Raw genomic sequence first — 8950 nt, forward strand, 5'->3', positions numbered from 1 at the left:
CTGCAGGAGGACGCCCTTGGTGACGAGCAGACAGGATGCGGGGCCTTAAACCGCGCCGGGGCAGGATATGTTGTAAAACCTCCGTCTGCTTCTTCACCGCCGAGAACTGCTGGGCGAAGTCCTCGAAGGCATCGCTAAACAGGCCAACCTGGGAAATGGGGGCATCAAGGAACTGTGCCTTGACCGCTTCTCCCATCTCGACCAAGCTGAGCCAAAGGTGGCGCTCCTGGAACACCAGGGTGGACATCGCCTACCCGAGAGACCGTGCCGTGACTTTCGATCGCCGGGTGCAGTTCCTGCATCAATCCCGGGTGTCAGAACTACCCTCATGCAGTTCTTTTAGCACCTTGGCTTTGTGTACTTGCAGGAGAGCCATGGCGTGCAGGTCGGAGGCGACTTGTCCAGTGGCACCGTAGTCTCCAGCCGTCAGGGACGATGTAAACCTACAGGCCCCGGACAGGAGTCTTAGGCGCCCACACCAGGTGGTAGCGCTCTGCGGACACAAGTGCACTACGAGCGCCTTGTCCACCTGGGGGATCACCGAATACCCCCTGGATGCTCTGCCATCGAGGGTAGCAAGAGCGGGGGAGCTGAAAGACCGGGACCGGGCAGTAAAAGGTGCCTCCCACGATCTTGTCAGCTCCTCATGCACTTTCAGGAAGAAAGGAACGGGGCAGGGCGTGGCCGTGAGCGGCGCCCCATGCTCAGGAACCAATCGTCGAGCCGCGAGGGTTCAGGGGAGAGTGGAGGGTTCCACTCTAGCCCGACGCTAGTGCCCGCCCGGGAAAGCACATCCATCATTTCTGCGTTGGCGTGGGGCTGGGCGACCATTCCCGAAGGAGGAAGCTGAGCCGAAGCCTCTGCGTCAGACTGGACAAGCCCGCTCTCCGATGCTGCACTCATTAACACTTCCGAAGCTCCAAACGAAAAGTCGAACTCGCGCTGAGACGAGCCGCCGGTCTGATGCGAGAGCCCGATCGGGGCAAGCGAGCGTGCTGGGGAATGGGAGGTCCGTTGGGGGATACCCGGCGGAGGTGGTCCCATTGATGTCCCCAAATCGCCCACAGTGCTACAAACCCGTAGGTAGAAGGACCGGTGCGGGAAGCCGCTGGGGTGGCCACAACGTTGCCATGGTCATGTTCTCGCAATGAGGACATGACTCATCCACGAACGATGTCTCCGCATGGGCAGTGCCCAGACACGTAAGATAGCAATCGTGGCCATCGGAAGCGGAGAGACAATGACCGCAACCAGGAATAATACACAAACGGTAAGGCATCTTTAAAAAGACGCATCTTTAAAAAGACGTTCCGTGTGTGCTGCTCTTTCAGAAAGAAAATATATTCTTTTAGAATATACTCTTTTAAATATTCTGCCGAAGCGCCCAGGGGCATTCTCTGCAAACCACAGATGCAGAGGGGGAGAAGCTGCTGAAATGTGCCGTAAGATCCAGCAGAGAGAGGTGAATGAACTCGGCGGATGAATTCAGCTCAATGAATAGAACCGCTCGTCTCCGAAGAGAAAATCTGAATGAGTGGTTGCATACCAGCTCCTTTTATACCCGTATGTCCGGGGGAGTGGCATGCAAATTCCACTCGCCAATTCTCATTGGCCTTTTTTCAAAAAAGCAGAGGTGTTTCGGGCTATCAAGAGTGACTCCTAGTGTCACTACATCGACACAACGTCGAGTGAGTGACAGATAGGGAACAAGGGTTTCTGAATCTTACATACTGCACCTTTAATGTCCAGGTCAAATATGATCTTACCTGAACAATTACTACTCTCAGGTAGATTGCCTGGCATGCTGTATGTTGGGCTCATTAATAGTAATCACATTGTCTGTGTTCACATGAACTGATTTGCTGAATCATAATGTGGACTGTGACATGTAAGTGCTAGCCAGTAAGATTAGTGCTTCTGAGTTAGTTCCGCCCACTGCCGAAGCAACCAGCTGGCAGAGGCATCTGCTGGGTCTTAAAAGCTTTGTTTTAGGCAAACATTTTTTTCCCTTGCACTACAATTAAGCAAAATAAACGTATTAAAATCGAATTATTATTTCTCAAAAAGTGGGGTGGATGAATTTAGTTATTTCTAAAAGTGAGGGAGACATGTCCCTTGCAATTATAATGGTTCCTACGCCCCTGTTAATGACATTTGTAAGTTTTGAATTTAAATTGCATTATGCTTAACAGATCATTAGTTAATGTCAGTTAAAAATAATTAGCAAACCTTACCAAGTGCATTATCTCATATTTTTAGCTATTTTAATATACATTAACTAATTATCTGTTTAGCATTATATAATATTTATGTTTATTACTGATTTTTTAATGAAAGTTATTATAAACTTTTATCCTTGCAGTAGCATCTCCTTGCTCCTCATTCATTAAAAATGACCTTCTCTTTTGAGGAATTATTTTGCGAGCAGCCAGTAAAAGTAGTGTAATTGATGTGACCATCATGACTGTCTTCCACAGCCTTCTTGCTGTATACTGCTTACTGCATACTACACAGTAGTGGCACAACTTTCCTGAACTGAACCTACTATACACTGCATCCTATTTTTAAAATAGTATTTGAAACAGTATGCAATAAGTTGATTTTGTATCTGATTTATTCACACTTAACATGGAAGATCAAGTCGAGAACATTGTATCATGGGATACACTAACCATGCAGTGTGCTCTGTTGTATTCTGCACATTTTGGGAAATTTAGTAAGTCATTCAGGTATTCTAAGCATACTGTGCACAGTATACATACTTTATACTGCAGAAATAGAACGAGTAGCATGGTAGTATGGTATTCTGAACCTATGCTGCCTTCAAGTCATGTTTTTGTAATCACATTTAGTATACAAATATAGTATGTAGTATGTTGTAGTATACAATAACAGAATGTGAAACTACTCATTATGAAACAATAAACGTTTATAGTGTTACTATGCTACATAGTCATGTGACATCACCATGTTTAATTAGTTATACTAGTTATCATCTCAGATGCTTTTTATTTTATTTTTTTATTAAGTTTGTTCATACAGAAAATGTACATAATGTGCACAGTATGCATACAATATACTGCACAAAATAGTCCAAGTAGTATGCTATTCAGAAAATAGCCAAGGAATCCCGGGGGTTCAGGAAGTGGATGAGACTGTATATAGCATGTAGTAAAACTCTGGATGAAGAAACAGGTTCATAACTCAACACTCATTTAAACCAAGTCTCCTGTTTACACATGGCAGCAGCTACACAGCTAACTCATCCCACTTCAGCATTTAGAGAGAAAGCCAGTTTGAAAAGTTGAGATTTACAGTAGAGCATGTATAACTGTCAGCCAAAGAAATAAAACTTGCAGATAGACTATTATTTAAAAATTCTGTGGGTTATTTTTGCTGTTACACCAGTGCTAACCAGAGCACCTGTGTGTCTTTAAGTTTGTTTTTGTTCATTTTTTCGCTTCTATTTCATGGCATTCAGCTAACAGACACATACAGTCTGACAGCGCGACAGTGTTGTGGTTTGCATGCATCATATGCTGATCTAAACGCACACGAAGTTACGCAAATCCAAAATAGTACTTTGGTAATGTGGTAATTAGACATTGGGTTCAGCAATCTATAATTTTGTGGTTATCAGTTTGTCATTGAATCTACCACATTGCTTTTACAAGTCAAGGCCATATGACACAAAATTACCCTTGAAAAACATGCAGACTTGTGTTTGTTTGCTATGACATAAAGATTTGATGTATTAAAGGGATGTTCCTGGTTCAATACAAGTAAAGCTCTATGGACAGCATCTGTGACATGCTCTTGATAACCACAGACAATCATTTTTACTCATCTCTGTGGCCCCTTCCACACGAATACGATATTTCTGAAATCTTCGAGTTTTCTCTGTGTTTTGGCCTCCCATCCACATGTAAACACCCTTACAAAAAATCTAGAGTTCTGGCAAACTAGCCACAAACTTTTTCTAAATTTCGACTCATTATTTTCACATGCAAATGAGCTTGTGATTCATCGCAAATATTTGCCAGAAGTTTTCAGCTCCTCACCGGTAGTGGTGAACCTGCAGCAAACCTTTGGCAACAATGGACAATTTTCCGCAAGTTTGTCACAAAGCTCATTTGCATGTGAAAATGTTTGCGGCAAATTTGCCATGGACTCTCGTTTTTTGTAAGGGCGAGTGTCTTAAGTCACTGAAAATCGAGGTTTTTGAAAACACCTTCCATAGTGAAGACTTTTCAAAACAGTTTTTTCCATTATGCATGTGGGCAGGTGAAACAGAGATTTTGAAATACGATGACACCGTGAACACAATTTTCATATGGCAACGGTTGTTTCTAAATGTTTGGCATTTGCTGGAGTTTGATAGGCAGGAATTTGACAACGCTGGTGGAAGCTGGTTTGTTTTGTTGTCATGTTTATCTTCCAGATAATGTTCATCTGTCCAAATAAAGTCTGCACCTCTGTTTTGCTTCACCATCCTGTTGTTGTTAGACGTCAGGAAAAAAGGAACTTCAATACAGATGTGCATTATATCCTTCTGTAGTTTTTGACAAAAAAGCTTTATGGCACAATATCATCGCCAACTCCTGCCGTGGCATGATTATGTGAGCATTTTAGAGTGTTTTAAATTGTTTTTGCATTGTCGTATGAATTCCTAAGACACTTTTGGATGGTGTGGACAGGATTTAAAAAACAAAGGGGAAAACCTGCATATCTGTATATGTGTCGACAATGCCTATATAAAGTAATGTTCTTGCAATGGAAGTCTAAGGAACAAGGCATTGCACCTGAATAAACATTCATATACAAACTGTTTTGAAGGTATAGCCACAAAACATAAACATTTTACGTATTTACATTAGAAAAATTGCTTACTAACCCTGTCTGTACAAAGTTCTGTATGATTTTTAAACTCCTGTTATGACCGTGTAACGCCAGTAAACATGGGAACTTGGCCTGATACCTTCAAGTACACCAGAACAGGACGTGGTGTAATTATCCGCAAAGTAGCTACTGTTTAAATGGAGCAAACTCCATGTTAACGCAAAACGCATAACCAGAAGTTCCAACCAAAGTAAGTAACGAATAACAGTTAATTTGCCCAAAAAATAATTTCCTACTGCTAAAGGACAATTCAGCTCGTATAACATATTTTGTGTAGAATTAATATACATGCTTTAACACAAATTCAAACTTCACATTTCTACCTTTAAACCGTCCAGAATTCCTTGCCCCACAGACTTCCCCACTGTAAATGTGTTTCCTGTAAAAGTGATTTTTGTTCATTTTTCGTGGTAATTGACAGCATGTCACACATGCTGTAAATATAGCTTAAGTTTGACAATACTTTAACAGAAGTGTCATTTAATACAGCTTCACATACATGTACAAAAGCAATTGAACAGGGTTATTTGTGTTCTCCTGAAAGAAGCTGTTTAGACATGTCCATGTTGAATTCAGGTAGCAGGTTTATAATCAGCAGGGAAGAAGTATGATTAGACCATTTCTGAAGAAAAGCACAAATGCATATGGTTAGAAGCATCACATAGATGATGCTATCATGCTAAGATGTCTATCCTGGTTTTTAAAAACTCCAAGCATATCCACACACCATCTCCAACCAGGGGCCGGATTCGCGAAACATTCTTAAGAATACAATTCTTTATTTCTTCTCATTTTCTAACTTGAGAAAAAAGTTAAGAATATTTTACTTCTTATTTCTTACTTCTTACAATTTATTAATTTTTTTTAGATTAATTGTTAATTGTTAATCGTTAATTGTTCACCCACCAACATGATTACACGTGAAGTTGGCATGTTGTTTCTGAGAGTTCCAGTACCCTAGGATCGGACACATTATGCCGAGTCACTGACAAGCGGCATCTCCCATCAGACATTTTTGCATCAGCTCAAGCGTTTTTACAACCGGAAGTGGGTTGTTACAGCAGCGTGGGAGACCTGGGTTCGCATCCCACATTGAAACCAAGAAGCTGACTTGAAAAATTCAGCTCACACGTGCCCATACGCCCAACAACACTTACCGCTTTGGCCACTGGGGGCAGTGTTTCGAATTTTGGTAAGGACAGACCGATTATATTGTAGCTACAGAACAGTCAACCTACTGTTTCCGATTTCATTCTGACATCAGTCTGCACCCACAGGCCACTAGACAGTATATTTAATGGAAACATATGCATACATCTACTTGAATTTGATTAGGGTAGCAAACGGAATGCACAATTGTCGTTCAAATTTAAAGAAGTAGATTTAAGTCGGAATTAAATTCAAAGATATTCATTAAACTGCTCTAAGTGTAATTTTAAGAAATACATTGTATGATTTAGTATAAATTATGAAATATATTCAAATGTAAATGTAATTCTGTGTTGAATTGCTATTCAATAAATTCTTCCTCCCATCAACATCATGTGGGGTGAGGCCAATTCAATTCAAGTTCCAACTCATGAATTTAAAGGGAGGCAATTCTTAAATTATGATTTCTGTTCAACCCTGATAGAGTCACAATCTATGGAATATTTGTATTTTAAATATGATTGAGGTCATGATGTTGACCTTGCTACTGCACCTTTGGTAGCCAATCGGAAGTCTGAAAACATCCAAGGGCTTTTTGCTAACAGGATGTGTTTTTGTGTTTGTTTCTGTCGAGTACTATAAAACTTCCGACCCTTCCTCCCCAAAATCCTCCAAACAAAAATTTTAATTTCTTTCTTTCTCTCACTCTCTCTCTTTTTACAGTAAGTCACTGCATTGTCTTCTTCTTTGTCCTTCTTTATCCTTACTCTAGGAAGTCTGCACTGGTTCCTGCAAAATAAACTCTCGCTAGCAGACACACCTTATCAATCCTTTTATCTCTTCAATCTATTTCCTGAACAGCGGATGAGGGCCTTCTATCCCTTGCTCTGTTTGCATTCAGTTGAGTGTGCTTATGAATGAAGAGAGGAGATGAAGGCAGGTCTGAAATGGTCTTGTTTTGAACGCTTGAACTCTTTTTTTCACGGGCAGCTTACAAACGACCTGTTCTTTTCTGAGCTGTGACATAATTATTAACAGATTTGACTACATAGTGCTGCAGATATTCACAGTGGAGGTCAAGCTTGAGTTCTGAGCTAAATAAAAGACACTTTTGAATACAAGTTTCTTTTGATGGATTGAGGCTTAGGACGAGGGGAACTCTCAAAGGGATATGGGATGTTTCTCTATCTCAAACTGAGATCTGTCATATGATGGAATGCTGTTCTAGTGCCAAGGGAAATGTAAGGGATTTATGCATGATAGCATTTATACATAGAGTAGTATGTAATTTTAATAAGGTCAGATTGAGTAGATGTGGGACCTGTTGACTCAGGGCTGTTCTATATAATTGTGTATTTCAAACTTTGACTTTGGATCCTACTTTGGTTGTGTTTAAGTATTAAAAGCTCTGATCCAAAAACTAGTAAGCTGCCTAACTAAACATCATTTTAAGCCATCATATAGGCATGGTCCGAACACGGCATGCCTACTGTCTGGAACAGCCTTCTTTTGGGAGCTTGCCTATGATCCCTGTCTGGTAGGTCCTGGAATCAGGCAGATCACACTGTGAATACCGCAACAGTAGGTCGAAGGTTCTGCTTCTGAAATGGGTCTGGGTTCACCGAAATTCGAATCACTGCTTCCAGTGGCCAAAGCAGGAAGTGCTGAATGTCTGAGCTCCAGTGTATGAGTGAAATGTCCACAGATTGGCGCCAAAAGAGAGTTGTATTTGATGTAATACAGTCAACAGGAATGCATATTTTATTAATCATACACCCTTACCCAAACCACAATGCTTAATTTTAGCACAAAAATGCAACCTCCCATTGAAACTAACCATTGTTTATATGAATGCTAGTGGTGCCTGCAGCTGTATGGATTTACACACTGTGCATACCATGAGCACTCTGAATGACCTGAGTCCCATATTTATGTTGGCTGTTCAAAAATCAGAATTAGTGATGCCCGATTCGCAAATGCATCATTCTTGTTCTATTTAGTGAATTGGCTAAATGGGCTTGCAATACGGTCTGAATCTATCTATCATTTGGAGTGGTTTCTCACTCAGTAAAACTGCATCAGGATACTTAAGAATACAGAGAACAAACAGTGCTGGATAAACTATGCACACCCGGCCCCAATCGGGCTAATCAGCCGATGAGAGGGATAAATGCAGCCGGATGCGGCAGTTTGAGAAAGAGAGAGCCACACACAGCTGCCCCGTGTTTCTTTTTGTTTACGTTTAAATTAAATATTACTTTGACTGTTCAGCCGGTTCCCGCCTGCTCCTTTCCCATTTTAAACCCTGTCACAGTGTTGTTTTTGCAACAACAACAAAAAAAAAAAATTCCAGGGAGAGTATGCCCCCAGACCTCCTTACAGAATAAGAGTATACTTCTTAGTCAGATTTCTGTCTTTACCCACAAATTAAATCCTGCAGGTGCCCATAATGAACGCGATTAATTCGCGATGTTATGCTGCCTTCTAAGATACCTCGTTTTGGTCTAATTCTGAATTCTATTTTGACAGAAATGTAAATTATAGTTACAATTATGTTTTATCCAATACTACAGTATTAATAAAAAATTGTTCTATTAAAAAGAAAAAAATTACATTTTTACCCAATATTTGTGTGTGCTCTTGTGGCAGACAAGTCTCTTGCTCATCGTAAAGGAGGAAGCAGGAACCAGGTTTACAACCAAAAGACATTTAATTCAACACAACATAAAACTGCTTTTCAGCATAACAAAACAATAATAACACGCAGCTCCGTGTGCTCTCATTCTGATTACTTTTCAGTCCAACATGCGGAATGCACACGTTTAGCGGCTGTGTGCACCTCCCTCTCTCTCCCAAACTGGCATCTCCGGCTCCTCTTTATCCCTCTCCCAGCTGATTGCAT

This window comes from Myxocyprinus asiaticus, chromosome 18, assembly GCF_019703515.2.
Source record: "Myxocyprinus asiaticus isolate MX2 ecotype Aquarium Trade chromosome 18, UBuf_Myxa_2, whole genome shotgun sequence".
Taxonomy (NCBI): domain Eukaryota; kingdom Metazoa; phylum Chordata; class Actinopteri; order Cypriniformes; family Catostomidae; genus Myxocyprinus; species Myxocyprinus asiaticus.